Source organism: Nomascus leucogenys, chromosome X (assembly GCF_006542625.1).
Source record: "Nomascus leucogenys isolate Asia chromosome X, Asia_NLE_v1, whole genome shotgun sequence".
Lineage (NCBI taxonomy): Eukaryota > Metazoa > Chordata > Mammalia > Primates > Hylobatidae > Nomascus > Nomascus leucogenys.
Genome location: NC_044406.1, coordinates 65,746,036 through 65,763,372, shown reverse-complemented (window position 1 = coordinate 65,763,372; position 17,337 = coordinate 65,746,036). Strand labels below are relative to the sequence as shown.

Sequence of the window (17,337 nt, the reverse complement as noted above, 5' to 3'; positions counted from 1 at the left end):
GTTAGACTAATATCACATTTCTCGCTCTCTGAAAATGTCTTCAAGCAGTCAGACCGTGACGTCCTTCAGTTTTCAAAATGGGAAAGCGAAGGTTCCCACAATTCTCAGAACGCAAATTTCTCGCCACAATTCAAAATGGCGGAGGAGGGTGGGGCCTGTCACATGGTAGGCGTCATAACAGCTTTCCTTTTCCAAACCGCCTCCCGCCTTGCCGCGTCGTCTGCCGTCCCCCTCCTCCTCCCGCGGAGCCTTTTCGAGGAATCGACTGGGATTGGCTAATAGGCTGGGAGTGGGGCTGCGGTGCCGGGACGCGGCATCATCACTTCCTGTTGTGGGCAGTCGTTTCCTGTCGCTGCTTGGTAACAATGGGGAAGATAATGGCTGCCTGAGCAACGTCTCCGAGCAGGCGCTGGGCTAGAGGCGGGTCTCAACCAGCTACTCATTGGAGGCGGGCTTGAGAGCGGCGGCCAGGGAGGTGCGGAGCAGCCTCGGCGGCGGCGGCCAAACCAACCGAGTCGGATCCTGACGCTAAAACCTAGTAAGTGAAGACTTGGGAATCCTGTGAGAAATGGATGTAGAGCGAGAGGAAGACAGCGGAGCCGCGGCTGCCGCGTTCTCTCAAAATGGCCCGAGTGACGCGTCGTGGCAGAGGCTCAGCGCCGCCTCCGGACCCCAGGCCCGTTGCTGCGGGGGGCTCCGTGGCGTAGTCGCCGCTGCCATTTTAGTTGAGTGGTATAGTCGACAGGCTCTTTGAAGGAGAAGGAGGTGGGTAGTACTTCCTCTCGGTGGCCGCGCGAGCTGCAGCCCAGGCCCTCCGGAGCCTTAGGAAATCGGGGGAGGCAGTTTTTGAGTTTTGGCCTCAGGCGTCAGAATCTTAGAACGTCTCAGGCTTTTTCTTTTCTGTTCTCTGGAGCCTTCCCTGACCTCCCCGCGTTTTTCATGGCGGGCTTGGGTTTGGGAAAAGGGAAGTAAAATTAGGCTGCCCCAAGTGAGATGCTGGGAACTCTTGGGCCTTTAGATTTCCCCAGATTTGCAAAACCTCGTTTTGAGCCCTTCTGCAGGGTATTACCAATTAGGCGCCCCCTGGGGCCGCGATGACATCTTCCCTGAGGATCTGAGGCAAATGTGGTTTACTCCCTTGCTCGAATAACCCTGGCATATCCTTTGCCAGGTATCACTGGAAGGATCCCCCCGCAAAAGAGAGGGAAAAGCCGTTAGGTGTTTGTTGTTTTCTCCTGGGTAAGGGATGGAATTGGGCCAAATTATTTTCAAGTTAATTTGTGTTTAATCCACCAACAACCCAATCCCTCCCCCATTAAAAAAAAAAGCCTAAGGGGTCTCTGCTTCTGCAGACGGTACCTGCCACGCACGCCATAGCTTGGTAACTAGTATTAACCGGTTGGGCTTCTGCTTCCTGAATACTCGGTCCCTTTTTCCCTTATGCTGATTAATTTCAAGATGGAGGAGACAGCCACGTTCCTTCCCTAGACAGTTTCACCATACTTATTCCACAGGTTAGTCTGGGAATCTGAGGCCTAGCAGTCTTGTTATTGAGGTCTTTTTTTTTCATTTTGGGGCAAGAGGAAGCAGTTGTATCAGATTGTCATCTACCATTTGCAAGACCCCACAATGATTTTTTGCCAGAAGTAAGCCCGCATTTCCTGAATCAGAATTAACCGCAGTGCTTTGGACTCATTGAAAGGGGGAAGAAATAATAAACCTACTGCTACTAATCATTTCTTTCACTCTTCGTGATTATAGACAAAGTAACTACTTATCACCGCATTAGGTACATTGTATCTTCCCTGGAGGACTGGCACAATTATAACCCCTCCCCCCCGTGACTTTTCTAAACTGTAAAAATATAGCTTAGGTAGCTAGAAAGACCAATCCACTTTTTAAAACTTGATTTTAGGACACACTCCACTTACTGAAAAATGTTACAAAGATTTTTTTAGTCCATGATGTTCTGATGAATTTTAATACTTTAGTTCCTACATTAGGCTAGTGTAACGTGCCAAATAAGTCCTTGAAAGTGACTATCAGAATCTGAAAATAATTACTGGTCTGATAAGGAAAGGCTTATTTTAAGCAAGCTTATAATAAAACGTAAATTGTCTCTCAGTTTTAGAAGACATCTTTTATCTAACTCCTGGTCCCCTCTGACCTTCTTGCTCTCCCCAAATGCCCTAATACTAATAATGAATTAGGTTGGGTTATGGTGTATCTGTATTTTTTTTTTAGGTTGTGTCTAATTCAAAGAAAATGTGTATCTTTTAAAAGAGGAAGAATAATGGATTCTTTTTTTTTCTAGAGCAGAGTGAAGAAAACTAAAATCCAGTTTATTGTATTTCAATACTATGTCATAACAGTCAGGTAATTTATTTTTTGTTGCGTCTCCTGATGAATGTGTAGAATGCATGTTTACAAATATTTATTGTTCTATTTTGCAGGCCCTGTAATTGGATGGGCTCATTGATAGATGTTAGATGGTGTTGGGTATTCTTCATGATAAGAATGGGTACTTTTCACTGGGAATTAAAAGGGTAATGTTTCTGGATACCGGGAACTCACCAGTGCTTTATCTGTGAATTTGACTCTTTAAAATAATGTCTGAAGTTTACCAATACCTGTATAGAACAAAAAAAAAATTGTTGTCTTATATCATTGTTGGAATGGCATGAGTATAAGTAAAATAACATTTAAATGTTCATTGGATAACTAAATGAAATATCAGTAGAATAGCTTACGAGAGTATACTTTTACATTACTTTGTGTGTGGTGGTTTTTTTCCTTTGGGATTCAAAAATTCATAATTGATACATGATACTTTTAATTGATATTAACTCATTTCATTATTGTCATCATCTTTAGGGTAACCACATAATTTATTGCCCTAACCAAGACACTTTTAAGAACAAAAGGAACATTAATAATTCCTGGACAACAGGTGCAAACCTTGATTGTCCCAGACAAACTGGGATGGATACTTAGCCTAAATTCATAACCAACTTCTGCTGAAGGCCTGTGGTGCTAGGCCATGTGCTTTACATTCATTATTTTATAATTCTCACAACAAAGCCTCATGAGAATGTTAACTTTTATAGAGGAAACCAAAAACCCAAAGAGGTTAAGTATAATTTGTCCTCAGTTAAATAGCTTTAAGTGGTGGAGCCCTTATTTTATCCCAGGCCTGTCTGACGTTATGCTTCTAGGTTTGATTGCTGTCTAATTAGATAGGAAATGCAATGAAAATGAAAGATTGTAGTAAAAAGTTTGTAGATTATGTTGCATCAAAAACTTTTGTTAACACTTAAAGGTTATCCAGCAATCCCCCCTTTTCGTCTTGTTACATTCCTGTTTCATCTATTATGCATGTTTACAAATATTTATTGTTCTATTTCACAAGCCCTGTAATTGGATGGGCTCATTGATAGATGTTAAATAGCTCTTTGTATATCATTTGATAAACAATTTAAAATCAGAAATGATTTTAAGAAATAGCTTAATGAAATGATCTGGAAATATTAGGCTGGTTGGATATCTTTGAGGTTAGTGAACATGTAGTGAGTCTTAAATAATATAGTAGTAGGTCAAATGAGGCATCTGCGTTTATGGAATTATGTGTACATTAATTTTTCCATGGCCATGGTGGATTAGAAATAGAGCAGATCACCAACCAGCCTCCTGTTCTCTTCATTTACCATAGAGTGGATGACAAATTAGAGAATAAAAAGTCTTCTGTCAAACCCAAACCAGTGAGGTCCTAGAATTTTGAGCCACTGCCTAGAACTGGACAAGTTTTTCTTTAACACAAAGATTTCCAAAACCTGTGGCCCATTGATTTCAGAAAGTATCTAGTTTACATAATAAATTGAAGTTCTGATGTCCAGTATAAGAAAGTAATAACACTTCTGTGTCTATTTTTCTTTCATTTTTTTTCTCAACCTCAAACATGAAAGTTTTCCAGATAATCCAGCAATTCATTTCTCTTTTTATCAATTGAGATATTTTTATTTATTTATTTATTTATTTTTAATTATTTTTTTGAGACGGAGTCTCACTCTGTCACCCAGGCTGGAATGCAGTGGTGCACTCTCAGCTCACTGCAACCTCCCCGCCTCCCGGTTTCAAGCAATTCTCCTACCTCAGCCTCCCAAGTAGCTGGGAGTACAGGTGCTCTCCACCACGCCTGGCTAATTTTTGTATTTTTAGTAGAGACGGGGTTTCACCATATTGGCCAGGCTGGTCTTGAACTCCTGACCTTGTGATCTGCCCGCCTCGGCCTCCCAAAGGGCTGGGATTACAGACGTGAGCCACCGTGCCCGGCCAATTGAGGTATTTTTTAAATATACCTCAATTGGGGGAATGTATTTATGAACTTGTGGTTTTTCTCCTGACATATATAGTTGGTATTTTTGCTCTAGATTTTCTTATATTTTAATGTTCCAACGCAAGTTTTTTTTGTTTGTTTGTTTTTTTTTTTTTTTTTTTTTTTTGGTTAGAAGGGCAGGACGAGTTTTGCTCTGTCGCCCAGGCTGGAGTTCAGTGGCGTGATCTTGGCTCACTGCAACCTCCGCCTCCCGGGTTCAAGCGGTTCTCCTGCCTCAGCCTCCCTAGTAGCTGGGATTACAGGCACGTGCCACCATGCCTGGCTAACTTGTATTTTTACTAGAGATGGAGTTTCATCATGTTGGCCAAGCTGGTCTTGAACCCCTGACCTCAGGTGATCTGCCCGCCTCGGCCTCCCAAAGTGCAGGGATCACAGGCCTGAGCCACCGCGCCCGGCCACCAACCCAAGAGTTTAATTTCATTAGTCATAGTAGCACCTACATATCTGTGAGACAATCTGTAGGCAGAGAGCACTTGGTGCGTTATATAGATTTCGTGGATTTCTTGCAGTAATTTTGCAGCTACAGGTTGGGTTGTATTATAACATTTGACAGTCTAATGGTGTTTCCATGATGATGAACATGTTACTTCCTGGGAGAAAGGAGGTATTTGTGTTTGATGTTTAAAATTTTTTTCTGGAATGGCAAAAGGTCCCTTCTGATCTCCCCTTGACTATGGGAGGAAAGGTGTTAACTACAACTTTTGTTTTTTATTGACCAATGTTCCCTTTAGTGCTGATTATAACTAAGGAGACCATATGAATTATCTAAACTGGGACACTTTTGAGAGTGAAAGGGAGAGCCATATTACTAATTACTTCAGTACAAGTGTAAACCATTACTCTTCTGGACAAACCAAAGATATATTGTCACCCTCTTCATGTTATTTTTATGTGGGTATACTAGTTCAGGAAGGACAATTGTCAGCATGGTTGGTCTTAAATACAAAATTATTTCCTCAAATAATATAACTGATTGGTATAGATAATACTTTCCTTTTTAGTTAAGTGATTTTAATTATTTTTTATTTTTTTTATTTTTTTGAGATGGAGTCTCACTCTGTCGCCCAGGCTGGAGTGCAGTGGCGCGATCTCGGCTCACTGCAAGCTCTGCCTCCCGGGTTCACGCCATTCTCCTGCCTCAGCCTCCCGAGTAGCTGGGACTGCAGGCGCCCGCCACTATGCCTGGCTAATTTTTTTCTATTTTTGGTAGAGACGGGGTTTCACCGTGTTAGCCAGGATGGTCTTGATCTCCTGACCTTGTGATCCGCCTGTCTCAGCCTCCCAAAGTGCTGGGATTACAGGCGTGAGCCACCGCACCCGGCTAAGTGATTTTAATTTTAAAAATTGGCTTTACTCTTTAAAAACCTGATTTTTGATGGAAAAATCTTAGGTCCTTAAAATAGTGCCTTAGTTACTGATGAACACCAACATTGTCAGTTATCAGTGACTTTTACATTAGTAACTTAAACACATGTACTCTTTGGGTTTTTGAGTCATTTTCTTTTTGACTTCTTAGGAATAATGAGAGAAGCAAGTCAAAATGAGTTTATGGATAAGACCAAATTCTAATTTAGTGGCATAGCTCGATAATAAAAGCACATAAAGTGGGTAATTGAAGATTAAATTCACTGTCTAGATTAAAGTATTTGACTGAGATGAAATGTCATAATGGTTTCCTTTTTTAACTAACTTGATCCTGTAGGTCAACCGCATTTGGCATGGTCTTCAGTCCTTTGATTTACTGAAGTTCTTAACACTCTTTAAGTTTAACTGTTTTAGAGCATTTTAGTAAAAGTTGTTTGAGCTGCAAGTCGGTGGGTACATGAGGAACATTCCTGAGTCCTTTTAGTTTTTCTCTGCTGTCCTTTTCAATTGTTAAAGATAGAAGAATGTAAGTGGAGGCTAAGCTAACTGCCATTCAGATAATATTTTATAATCTCTTATTGCTATAGTAGCATGAGCAGTGGGGGATACCTTGGTAGCATTTTCTGATAGGCCACTCTTGGAAATTATCAACAAATTTTTCAGTTGGTGAGCGGTATCATGCAATAAGGAAAGTCAGTGAGACATTAACCCTGCCTGTTCTGTTTTTTTTTTTTTAAAGAATGCTTTATATTTCTTTTCAAAAAGATAACTGCATGAGTGGAGATAGAAGTACATTGAGTGAAATGGTAGTGAGAAAAGCAGAGCTTATAAGCTTATGTCGTAGTTATTTGTGCTGTTTCCTAAACTTAATTTTTCTTAATATCGTAATGTGGCGTAGGTTATGTCTTATTTACAGTCACAGATTCATAGAACTGGAAAGTACCTTGCAGATGGTTTAATCCAATACTCTAATATTGATGGAGACTTTCTGGCACAAGAGGTTAAATGAATTGGCCAAATCCACATAACCAACTTACAGCTGAGACTAGATTTCAGTATTTCTTTTTTCCTTTCACAGAGCTGAGTTTCACCCTGCTACCCATGTGTAGAATAAAAAAAGATACCTGGTTGTTATCAAATATTTTTCTGTTATAAACACCATAACATTTTAATTAAACATTCTATATATGAAGAATCCCCAACACTTTTGGTGCCTACATACATGATAATATGATGGTACTTTTGTTTTCTGGCCTTAAATTCAGCAGTTCTTTGTGATTTAACTTTTAAAAAACTGAATAAAGTATTTTTCATTTTGGTGATGCTATTTAACATTTTCTTCATTGACACAGATCACATGTTATTAGTTCTTATCTCCTTTATGAGGTTCTTTTTCGGTTTTTGTGTGTGTGTGTGTGTGTTTGGTGTGTGGTTTTTTGTTTGTTTGTTTCGAGACGGAGTCTGGCTCTGTCACCCAGGCTGGAGTGCAGTGGCACGATCTCTGCTCACTGCAACCTCCACCTCCGAGGTTCAAGTGATTCTCCCACCTCAGCATCCTGAGTAGCTGGGATTACAGGCACCCGCCATCATGCCTGGCAAATTTTTGTATTTTTGTAGAGACAGAGTTTCACCATGTTGGCCAGACTGCTCTTGAACTCCTGACCTCAGGTGATCGGCCCACGTTGGTCTCCCAAAGTGCTGGGATTACAGGCGTGAGCCACTGTGCTCGGCCTCCTTTATGAGGTTCTTAATGAAGCTCTGTTGCAAACAAAATGGATTGCCCTTCTCTTGTCAGTGTGACACATTTTTGTGTTCGTACCCATAATTTTTTAAAAATTGGCATGTCCTGCTTTAGAACTTTATTACAGAATTTGGAGCTTGAATGAACACATATGCACAAGGTGAAAATATTCAACATGATTTAGTAGTTAGTTGATGTTAGGTTACCTTAATTCCTCCCTCCCACCCACCCCACTTTTTTAAAAAAAAGAGGTAATTTCTTCCAGATGACTTCTTAAATTTTGATGTGGAGTCTCTATCACCCAGACTGGAGTGCTGTGACGTGATCTGAGTTCACTCCAACGTCTGCCCCCAAACTCAAGCAATCCTCCCACCTAAGCCACATCAGGTCCCAAGTAGCTAGGACCACAGATGTGCGTTACCATGCCCAGCTAAGTTTTTGTGTCTTTGGTAGAGACAGGGTTTCACCATGTTGCCCAGGCTGGTTTCGAACTCCTGGGCTCAAGCAATCCGCTGACCTCGATCTCCCAAAGTGCCAGGATTACAGATGTAGGCCACCATACTCGGCCAGCACCATGCCCAGCCAAGATGACTCACTTTTTAAAATTGGTTTTTACACAAGCATTTCACTTGGTGTTTCAGCATTTAGTTTTGTAAGGTCTGTTTTATTAACAGTATTTTTGGATGCCTTAAGTCTCCTTAATTGGGTACTATAATGTAGTGTGTTCATCAACTATAACATGCCTGTGTTTATACTTAGCACCAGGTCTCCTGACCTGTTAGTACTAAACAATATGTTTTAAATGACTTTTTGCCTTAACATTATAACAATTAAATTTTTTAGAAGTTTGGTGTGCATGGATTAGAAGAATTAAATGAGATACTACATTTAGCAGTAATCAGAAACAGTCATTTGCATAATTTATATTAATATAAATGACTAGAAGAAGTTGAGATTATTAACAATACTTTAAAATTCTCAAAGTGAATAAAATCTGTTTTAAATAAATCTCAGGGTTGGTGTTCTTGCTGGCCTTTCCTCCCCAGAATTAAACTTACCGGATACAGTCCCATTCATTGACCAGATGAGTAGCTCTTTGAAACGATTGGACAAAATTTCTTATTTGGTTTCTTGTTTCCAGGAATGGATTTGGATACATTGGCACACAGTACTCTAAAAGAAATAAGGTTAATAAAATATGCTATTTATCTAAGGAGCAACTGTATTTTTAAAAATTACTAAAAGTTGACTTATTTAAAAATAAGTCCATCTAGGTTGGTGCTGCTCATAAAAGGTGTTTTGTCATTTTGGAATTTTTCATACAGGGAGTGAACATGCTATAAAAAGCTCATAGAATGAATAGTTTAGTCATACCTATTGGGATTGAAGGAAAGAATGTGTTTTAAAGTATAGAGTCTTGGGATATGTTGGGAGGCAGTTGTCTTAGTGAAAAGTTGACTGGATTTGGAATGCAGAGACCTGGATTTAATTACTGGCCCTTTCCACTTACTAGCCACATGGTTTTTGGTAAATCACTTTCTTTCTCTGTGCTTCTGTTTGTCACCTGTAGAGGTGGTGATTCCTAATTCATGGGATTATTGTGAAGATTAAATGAAATACAGGTGTAAGGGCTATGTAAATACAGGGTAATGAGTATTGCTTATAGCCAGAGAGAGACCTAAGTGACTTCAAAAGTTATATTTCATTGTTTAAATTACTGTATGTTTCACTGGTAATCTTTTCATAGAAAAACAGCTGATGCTAATCATATGCTGAAGTCAGAATTTCTGACTTATCTGGGATAACTAAAGAAATAGATTTATGACCTTCTCTTTTACGATGATGTTGAAAGATCCCAGGGGTGTATAAGGATTCTTTTTTTCCTCTTGCTACTTAAACTAGAAATGTACCACAATGTTACTCACTGCAAAGTAGAATCTGGAGACCTGTTTTGTTAATATGTTATTCTTCACTAATATTTTCACGCCCAAAATGGAGATAGAGCTGTATTTGATCGTTTGGAGTATGGTTTTCTGGTATTTTTGGCATGCCTAAACTTCAAATGTTTGTTTGCACTTAGTAAACAGTAGTGGCAGATTATATCTACCTGGGGCAGAACTTGTGGTTTTTAGATTTATTCCATTTCTTTCTTTTATGCCACTTAGATAGTGAAGGACTGCTTAAAATAAGACCAGGCTCATTGGGTGTGTGAGAGTAAAATTAGTTTACAAGGCATTTGAGAGCATTGCCTTGATTTCGATTTTCTTTGCAAATGTAATTATCTCTAGTCCAGGGGACCACTGCAGGTATTGTAGGCATAGCTTACTCTTTAAATTCCCTTATAGGGAGGGAGTGCCTTGCCAGTGCTGAAATCTCTTGACCCCCAATTCTAGCCCAGGGGAAATGCTAAGTTAAGGCAGAAAGGATGGAGGCTTTGAAATAAGTGTGTTGCAGGAATATCATGGGGAAAATATTTTCGTTGATTGTCTCTGGCATATATATGGAAGGGTAGGGGGAAAGGAGACAGCAGCATATTATTATTATTGAAGAGGTAGTGATTTGGATTTGTTCACATGTTGCTTTATGAGTGTGTCTCATTAAAATTCTGAATTAAATAAAATTTAGAATTCCCTCTTTCATGGAATGGAATCCAAGCTCATCAAGCAGGAGCTGTTTAGGATGCGAAAATCTCTGAAATCACAGTGTCAGGAAAATTTTGAATGGAGGTAAAATGTTTTGTCTCTAGTTTCCATGTAGGAAATGGTAGAAATTCTAAAAGGTCAAGAATGAATCTTGAAGATTCATGAGCATAGGAAAGACTTATCTATCCCATGAGTATTGAACATTGTAGAGTATTGAACCTTATTGTTTTATTTTTGGAAAACATAAAGGGGATGCAAATAGTGGGTTTGTAGAGCATGAAAAATATATTGGGGACATTTGAAACTCTCCCTATTTGGGATTTCTCTATCTTACAAAGAAATACTTTAAAGCTGTGCTGCCCAATATGGTAGCTACTAACCACTATGTGACTGTTAGACACTTGAAATAAGACTAGTGAAACTGTAATTTTAAGTTTTTTTATTTTAAGTTTAAAAAACTGAAGTAGTGTAAAATGTTTTTCCACTAAACACAACTGTATTGTTTTGGTGAACTACATTCCATTTTATCTGTTGAAAATTTAGCATCCAAGTTGTGATAGGCTCTAAGTGTAAAACACATACCAGGTTTCAAAAACAGTATTTTTTAGTGTAAAACATCTAAATGATTTTTTTTTATGTTGATATGTTGAAATGATTTTTTTTTTTTTTTTTGAGACAGTCTTACTCTGTCACCCAGGCTGGAGTGCAGTGGCTTGATCTCAGCTTACTGCAACCTCCGCCTCCCGGGTTCAAGCAATTCTCCTGCCTCAGCCTCCCGAATAGGAGTAGCTGGGACTATGGGCGCCTGCTACCACATCCGGCTAATTTTTGTATTTTTAGTAGAGACGGGGTTTCACTATATTGGCCAGGCTGGTCTCAGAACTCCTGACCTTGTGATCCACCCGCCTCGGCCTCCCAAAGTGGTGGGATTACAGGCGTGAGCGACCGCGGTCGGTCAGCTGAAATGATTTTTTTTGGTTATGTTGAGTCAATAAGATACATTACTAAGATTAATTTCACGTGTTTTTACTCTTAATGCAGCTGCTTGGCATTTTGAAAAATTACATATATGGTTCAAATTGTATCTCCTTTGGACCGTGCTGTTTCAGACAGATTACTAAGGGAAGTGAACTCAGTGTTCACATTGGATTTCTTTCAGTCATTTAAATATCCACAATGTGCAAGGCATTGTGCTAGTGGCATTTGGCAGAAGTTTTAAAGGGACTGTAATTCTGGTTCGTTCCCTAAAAGAAATTATTTGGGAAGAGAAGACACATATACTTCAAAAATATAAAACATTATGGAAGGCAGGAAGTGCCACTCTAGTAGCATAGACAAGTGCTATATGCAGAGATGGATGGAAAAATTGCTAGCTGAGATAGTAATAGCTCCTTAGGAGGGAAGATCTCGTTGGATCCTTAAGGGTTGGTGAAATAGGGAGGGGCTAAGAGGCGGCTGAGGGGAATAGCAGTACATTGTGACGGTAGTAAAGCACAAGGTATGTTGGGAGAGGGCAGTATGGGGTAGAGGCAACCTAAGTGGATTGGTGTTGCCAAGAAAATGTTGTAATTTTGTGTCACTGGAGTATGTAGCTTACTATGACCCTAAGCCCAGAATAGAAGACCAAGAGACTTCACTACCCTTAATAGCATTTTAGTCCAAATGATCTTTTGGAATCAGTCTCTTTTGGCTCTCACCTAATAAGGAATCCTCTTTTTAATATCCAGCTTCGGCTTGATTATCTCTGGAGACAGGAAGTTTGCTTGCTTCAGGAGACTGGTAGCATCTCTGTTTTTTTGACAATTTTGTTAGATTGTTTTACTAAAAGGAAGAATTATTTGCTTCCACGTGTCTTTAACTATTGACCTTAATTTAACCCTATGGTTGTGCTCTCTTTCATGTTATTCCTCTCTAAATATGTGAAGATGGTAATTGTGTCCATTTTTAATCTTTCTCCAGGCTAACTACCTCCAGGTGGTTCATCCATTTCTTTTATGATGCTCCCAGGCTTCTCACTCGTGTTTCACTTACTCTACATGTAGTCTGCTTTTGTTTTTGAGATGGGATCTCGCTGACATCCAGGCTGGAGTGCAGTGATGCAATCTTGGCTCACAGCAACCTCTGCCTCCCAGGTTCAAGCGATTCTCCTGCCTCAGCCTCCCGAGTAGCTGGGACTACAGGCATGTGCCACCACGCCCAGATAATTTTTTTGTATTTTTTTTTATTAGAGACGGGGTTTTGCCATATTGGTCAGGCTAGTCTCAAACTTCTGACCTCAAATGATCCGCCCGACTCAGCATCCCAAAGTGCTGGGATTACAGGTGTGAGCCACCATGTCCGGCCTTCTACATGTACTCTGAACAGCAGGTTTCAGTGGGGCTGTAACCTGCTTTTATTTGAACACCATGGTCTATGAAAGCAACTTGTGATTCTCGTAGGTTTCGTAGCCAGGTCAAACAGGCTTTTTATTGAGCTTGTGTTAGCCAAAAACTTGAGGTATCTTTCATGTGAACTGCCAAGACAGGTTCTTCCCCGACTGTGTACTTTTACTATGGGTTATTTTAGCTTGATAGCCCTTCATAAAGTGTCCGAGGTAGGATATTTACCATTGTTTTTATTTCAGCCCATCCTAGGAATCCACTGATAATTCAGAATATTTATTATATACATCTTCTGTGCTAACTCACAGCTTCGAGTTGTTTATGGATTTGTTTACCATGTCTTGGGTGGATTCATCCAACTGGTTCATTTAAAAATGCTAAAGTTTACAGGGCTGTTTGCAAGTTAACATTGCTTTGTAATCTTTGAGGGTGGTGTTCAACAACTGTGAATCTGTTTAACTGTATTGTCATCAAGCTCCTTACTACTCAGAGTATGATTCTAGGTTCAGCATCAGCATCACCTGGAGGCTTAAAAATGCAGAATCTCAGGCCCTATCCCAATCACTGAATCAGAATCTGCATTTTAACAAGATTTCCAGATAATTCCTATTACACTGATCTATATTTCTTCTTAATAGGAAGAAAAACCTCAGGCCCTGTGCAGAAATCAAGTCAGTAAGTCAGCAGTGTTATCCTGATGTCCCTATCAAAGAGGTTCTCAACCCTGACTTTCAAAATAGAATTAACTGTGGAATTTAAAAAATATCCATGTCTGACCAACCCCAGAGAAAGCTCCCCAAGTAATTCTAATGTGCAAGCCAAGGTTTAGAACCATCCCTGTGTGAAGCAAATAAGGTTAAATAAGGTTCATCTTTTTGGAAGACTGGATCATTTAGCATCTCTCCTGTTCTCTATGACATCTCAAGAAGATTGTTATTAGAACTTATACATTCTTGGCTTTTGATTTTCTTCGAAAAGTTGTTTTTTCCACTCTTTCCAGTTAGAAGATGATTCTCATTGTTGAATAAAACAAAAACAAAATGGAAGTTGAGTGACTCTTCAATCTTCTGTTAATATACCTGATACACCCCCCTCCATACTCAGTACAGACCCCTTTCTTGCTTCACATTCAGTGTTTTAACTCTTTCCCATATTTTTGCAAGTTTCTGTTCGTTCTGGGCTTTTACCTCCCTGATAACTTTGTTTTTTCCTTTGAGACAGAGTTTCGTTCTTGTCGCCCAGGCTGGAGTGCAGTGGCACGATCTCGGCTCACTGCAACCCCCATCTCCCAGGTTCAAGTGATTCTTCTGCCTCAGCCTCCGTCCCAAGTAGCTGGGATTACATGCATGGGCCACCACGCCAAACTCTTCTATTTATTTATTTATTTTTTCTAAGTAGAGATGGGGTTTCACCATGTTGACCAGGCTGGTCTCAAACTCCTGACCTTAGGTGATCCACCTGCCTCGGCCTCCCAGAGTGCTGGGATTGCAGGTGTGAGCCACTGCACCTAGCCCCCGATACTATTGTTAAAGAGTTTGTGCCACTGCTGTAAATGTCCTTGGCATGTGAGTTTTCTCTTTTCTTTGGTTCATATCCTTCAAATGTCAGAACTTAACCAGATATCTTTGCCTTCTTTGGAAGATTTATATTTTTCAAGCCTTTTAACCCTGCAGTTATTTTCAGAACGATTTACCTATCCTACACAAGTGAATTTTGTCTTAACTTTCATGCATTGGCGTTCAAACTACTAATTGCTTTATTAAGAACATTAGTTAAATGTTCTTAGCAAATTTGAGAAATTATGGCTGACTTTTTTTTTCCTTTGTGCTTTTCTATATTTTTAAAAATTGGCTGCCTTTACCATTTCTAATACCAAATTGTATTACTTGAGATTCATGTGGGAAAACTTGGCTTCCTTTTCAGGGTTTTGTTTTGTTTTGTATTTTTTTTAGTGCCTGTTTTTTGCGTGTGTTTTATTTAAGCTGCTGATTTCTAGTGTCAAAGTTTCAAGTACTATAAAGTAAGCATTTGTCAGAAGTTTATATAGTATAATCTTATTACAATTAAGCAATCCCAGTTATGAGATTAAGAAACTCCAAAAATATTATGATCTCCCCCACCACCACATTTCTTGACATGCTCATCTTAATTAAACAAGATAGGATAGTTCTAAGAATAATGATCTAAGGAAAACAGTGGAGATCTAGGTATGCCTATGTCTAGACTAAAATTTATTTAGGCTTAGCAAGCAGGCAGGGTTTGACAAGACAGGCTTCTTTGTGTTTTTATATCTGGAGTAAGACTTGACTTATTGTTCTCTTTAGGATTGAATTGTGAACATTCCGGCACTTCAGGTGTTGTGTGTGGGTGTATGTGGGGTTAAGTCATAGTACCAATATAGACTACCCTTTTTCCATAAATCAAATTTTTCATATTGTCCTAGTCTGTTCAGGCTGCTGTAATAGAATATCATAAACTGGGTGGCTTATAAACAACAAAAATATATCTTTCACAGTTCTGGAGACTAGAAAATCCAAGATCTGGATGCCAGCGGGTTTGATATATGTTGAGGGCCCAATTCCTCATGGACAGCTGTCTTCTCACTTTAACCTCACATGGCAAAAGGACAAAGGAACTCTCTGGGGACTATTTTATAAAAGCGTTAATCTCATTCATGAGGGCCCCATCCTTATGACCAAAGGCCCTACCTCCTAATATATTCACCTTGGGATTTAGGATTTCAACATGTAATTTGAGGGGGACAAACATTCGGTCAGTAGCACATATGTTCATGGAATTTAGTTGTGTTTGTGGGGAACATAAGGGGAATCTGGGGTTGTAAGGGAAAGAATCAGAGGATAAACATTTTTGTTTGTAGTCTCCCTGTATTTTAGATTGTTGACTACCATTGTTTTTTATTAGTGTGCAGTTAATTGATGAGTATGTGTGGAATGTCTGCCAATATTCTGGTTTCCTTAAACTCGTACAAATAGTGAATGACAAATACGAATTTTTGGCTAAGTTTGTGTATTACCCAGAAAAGGAGTTGGCATACTTTTTCTTTAAAAGGCCAGATAGTATAATATTTTAGGCTTTGCAGGTCAAAAAGCAAAATTGAGCATATTGTCACTTACACAAAAGAGAGAAACCAAATTCTCAACAGTTTTTCCTGATAAAACTCATAATGTGATAACAATAATTGAGCACAGTGTTTTGTGAGATAGGTTTACTAATGAGAAGAATGACACTCTTTTGAGGGTAACATTTGTCTTAATTGGGATTCATAGCTAGTCTTCCTTATTAGTTATTTGCAAATGTCCATTTATTGCTGACTTAAATATTTAATCTTTGAAAATATCTTTTCATACATACAGGTATTGCTATCTTAAGCAATCCACAAGCATATGATTTTAGTGAAGCATATTCATCTTTTAGAAGGTATCTATAGAGTTGTTAGATTTTTATCTTTTTTTTTTTTTTGAGACGGAGTCTCGCTCTGTCGCCCAGGCGAGAGTGCAGTGGCGCAATCTCTGCTCACTGCAAGCTCCGCCTCCCAGGTTCACGCCATTCCCCTGCCTCAGCCTCCCGAGTAGCTGGGACTACAGGCGCCCGCCACCACACCCAGCTAATTTTTTTGTATTTTGAGTAGAGGCAGGGTTTCACCATGTTAGCCAGGATGGTCTCGATCTCCTGACCTCGTGAGCCACCGTGCCAGGCAATTTTTTATCTTTTAATTTAATTTAATTTTTTATGAAGATGGGGTTTCACTATGTTGCCCAAGCTGGTCTTGAACTTCTGGGCTCAAGTGATCCTCCCACCTTGGCCTCCCAAAGTGCTAAGATTACCGGTGTGAGCCACCACACCCAGCCAGATGATTTTAATATTTACCTTTTGGCATATTACCACTGCAAAGATATCACTTCCAGTTGAGGGTTAGATGGAAGCTCCTCAGTTGCACAGTTAAATGGATTTTTAAATAAGGACATTTATTTTCTGCTTACATTGGGGTCTGCAAAACACTTCTGGAACTGTAGTTTGAGCTCAGAAAATGTATGTGCTACAAATTTGTGTGGGAATGGAGCTCTCATTACTTTGTCAGCACATGAAGTATATAAAACAGCTTGACAATGCATGTGATACCAATGTTGTTGTTGAAACGGCTTTACCACAGTATAAGTTTCATATATAAGTATTTTTTGCTTTGTTGTTTTAGGATGGATTCATTAAGAAACATTATCAAGTCTGCAGGAAACACTAATTTTCCAAGCAATTTGTTTGATAATAGTAATTGAGAGCAGTTCTCACAGAAAAAAAATACATTTTTGCCTTGAGCACAACAAATCACAATAAAACTTTACCAATATTAGCCCATCAAATGTTGTGTTGTAGAGCAAGACAAAATTTCTGACAAAAATTCATGGAACTTGAACTTAAACCAGAGTTCATAAGAGAGAAGTTCATCATTAGTGCTACTGGTTCAATAATATGATAGATTGAAATTTTCTTCAGATCACTTGCTGATGAGTAATAAAATATATAACCATAGACGTTAAATACCTTATATTTTCATAAACTTTGTAAATTTGTCCAACTAGGTCTTTTTCCAGTCCATATATATTTTTACCATTCCAGTAGTAACGCATCTTATTATGAGATTCTGCTTCAGGTTGTGCTGAATTAGAGTTTTCTCAACTTTGAAAATATTCTCACCTATGATTATTTCATGTAAACTACACAAAGAGGCTACTTCTGCAGTTCAAACTCCTTGAATAATCAACACTTGGCTCTTTGAATACACAATAACTTAAGTAGTAT

General features: G+C 39.2%; 1 protein-coding gene across 2 annotated transcripts in view; it reads left to right on the top strand.

Moving 5' to 3' along the window:
- The first annotated feature begins 354 nt into the window (after positions 1-354).
- Positions 355-17,337, top strand: part of RLIM (ring finger protein, LIM domain interacting) — a 29,186-nt gene continuing 12,203 nt past the window's right edge. Inside the window, exons 1-2 of one of the 2 annotated variants that reach the window (XM_030806970.1) lie at positions 355-538; positions 2,315-2,376. The gene's annotated coding sequence lies outside the window, so the exon portion shown is untranslated. The remainder of the gene's footprint in view (positions 539-2,314; positions 2,377-17,337) is intronic. The other variant, XM_003268980.4, reaches the window with a different exon arrangement.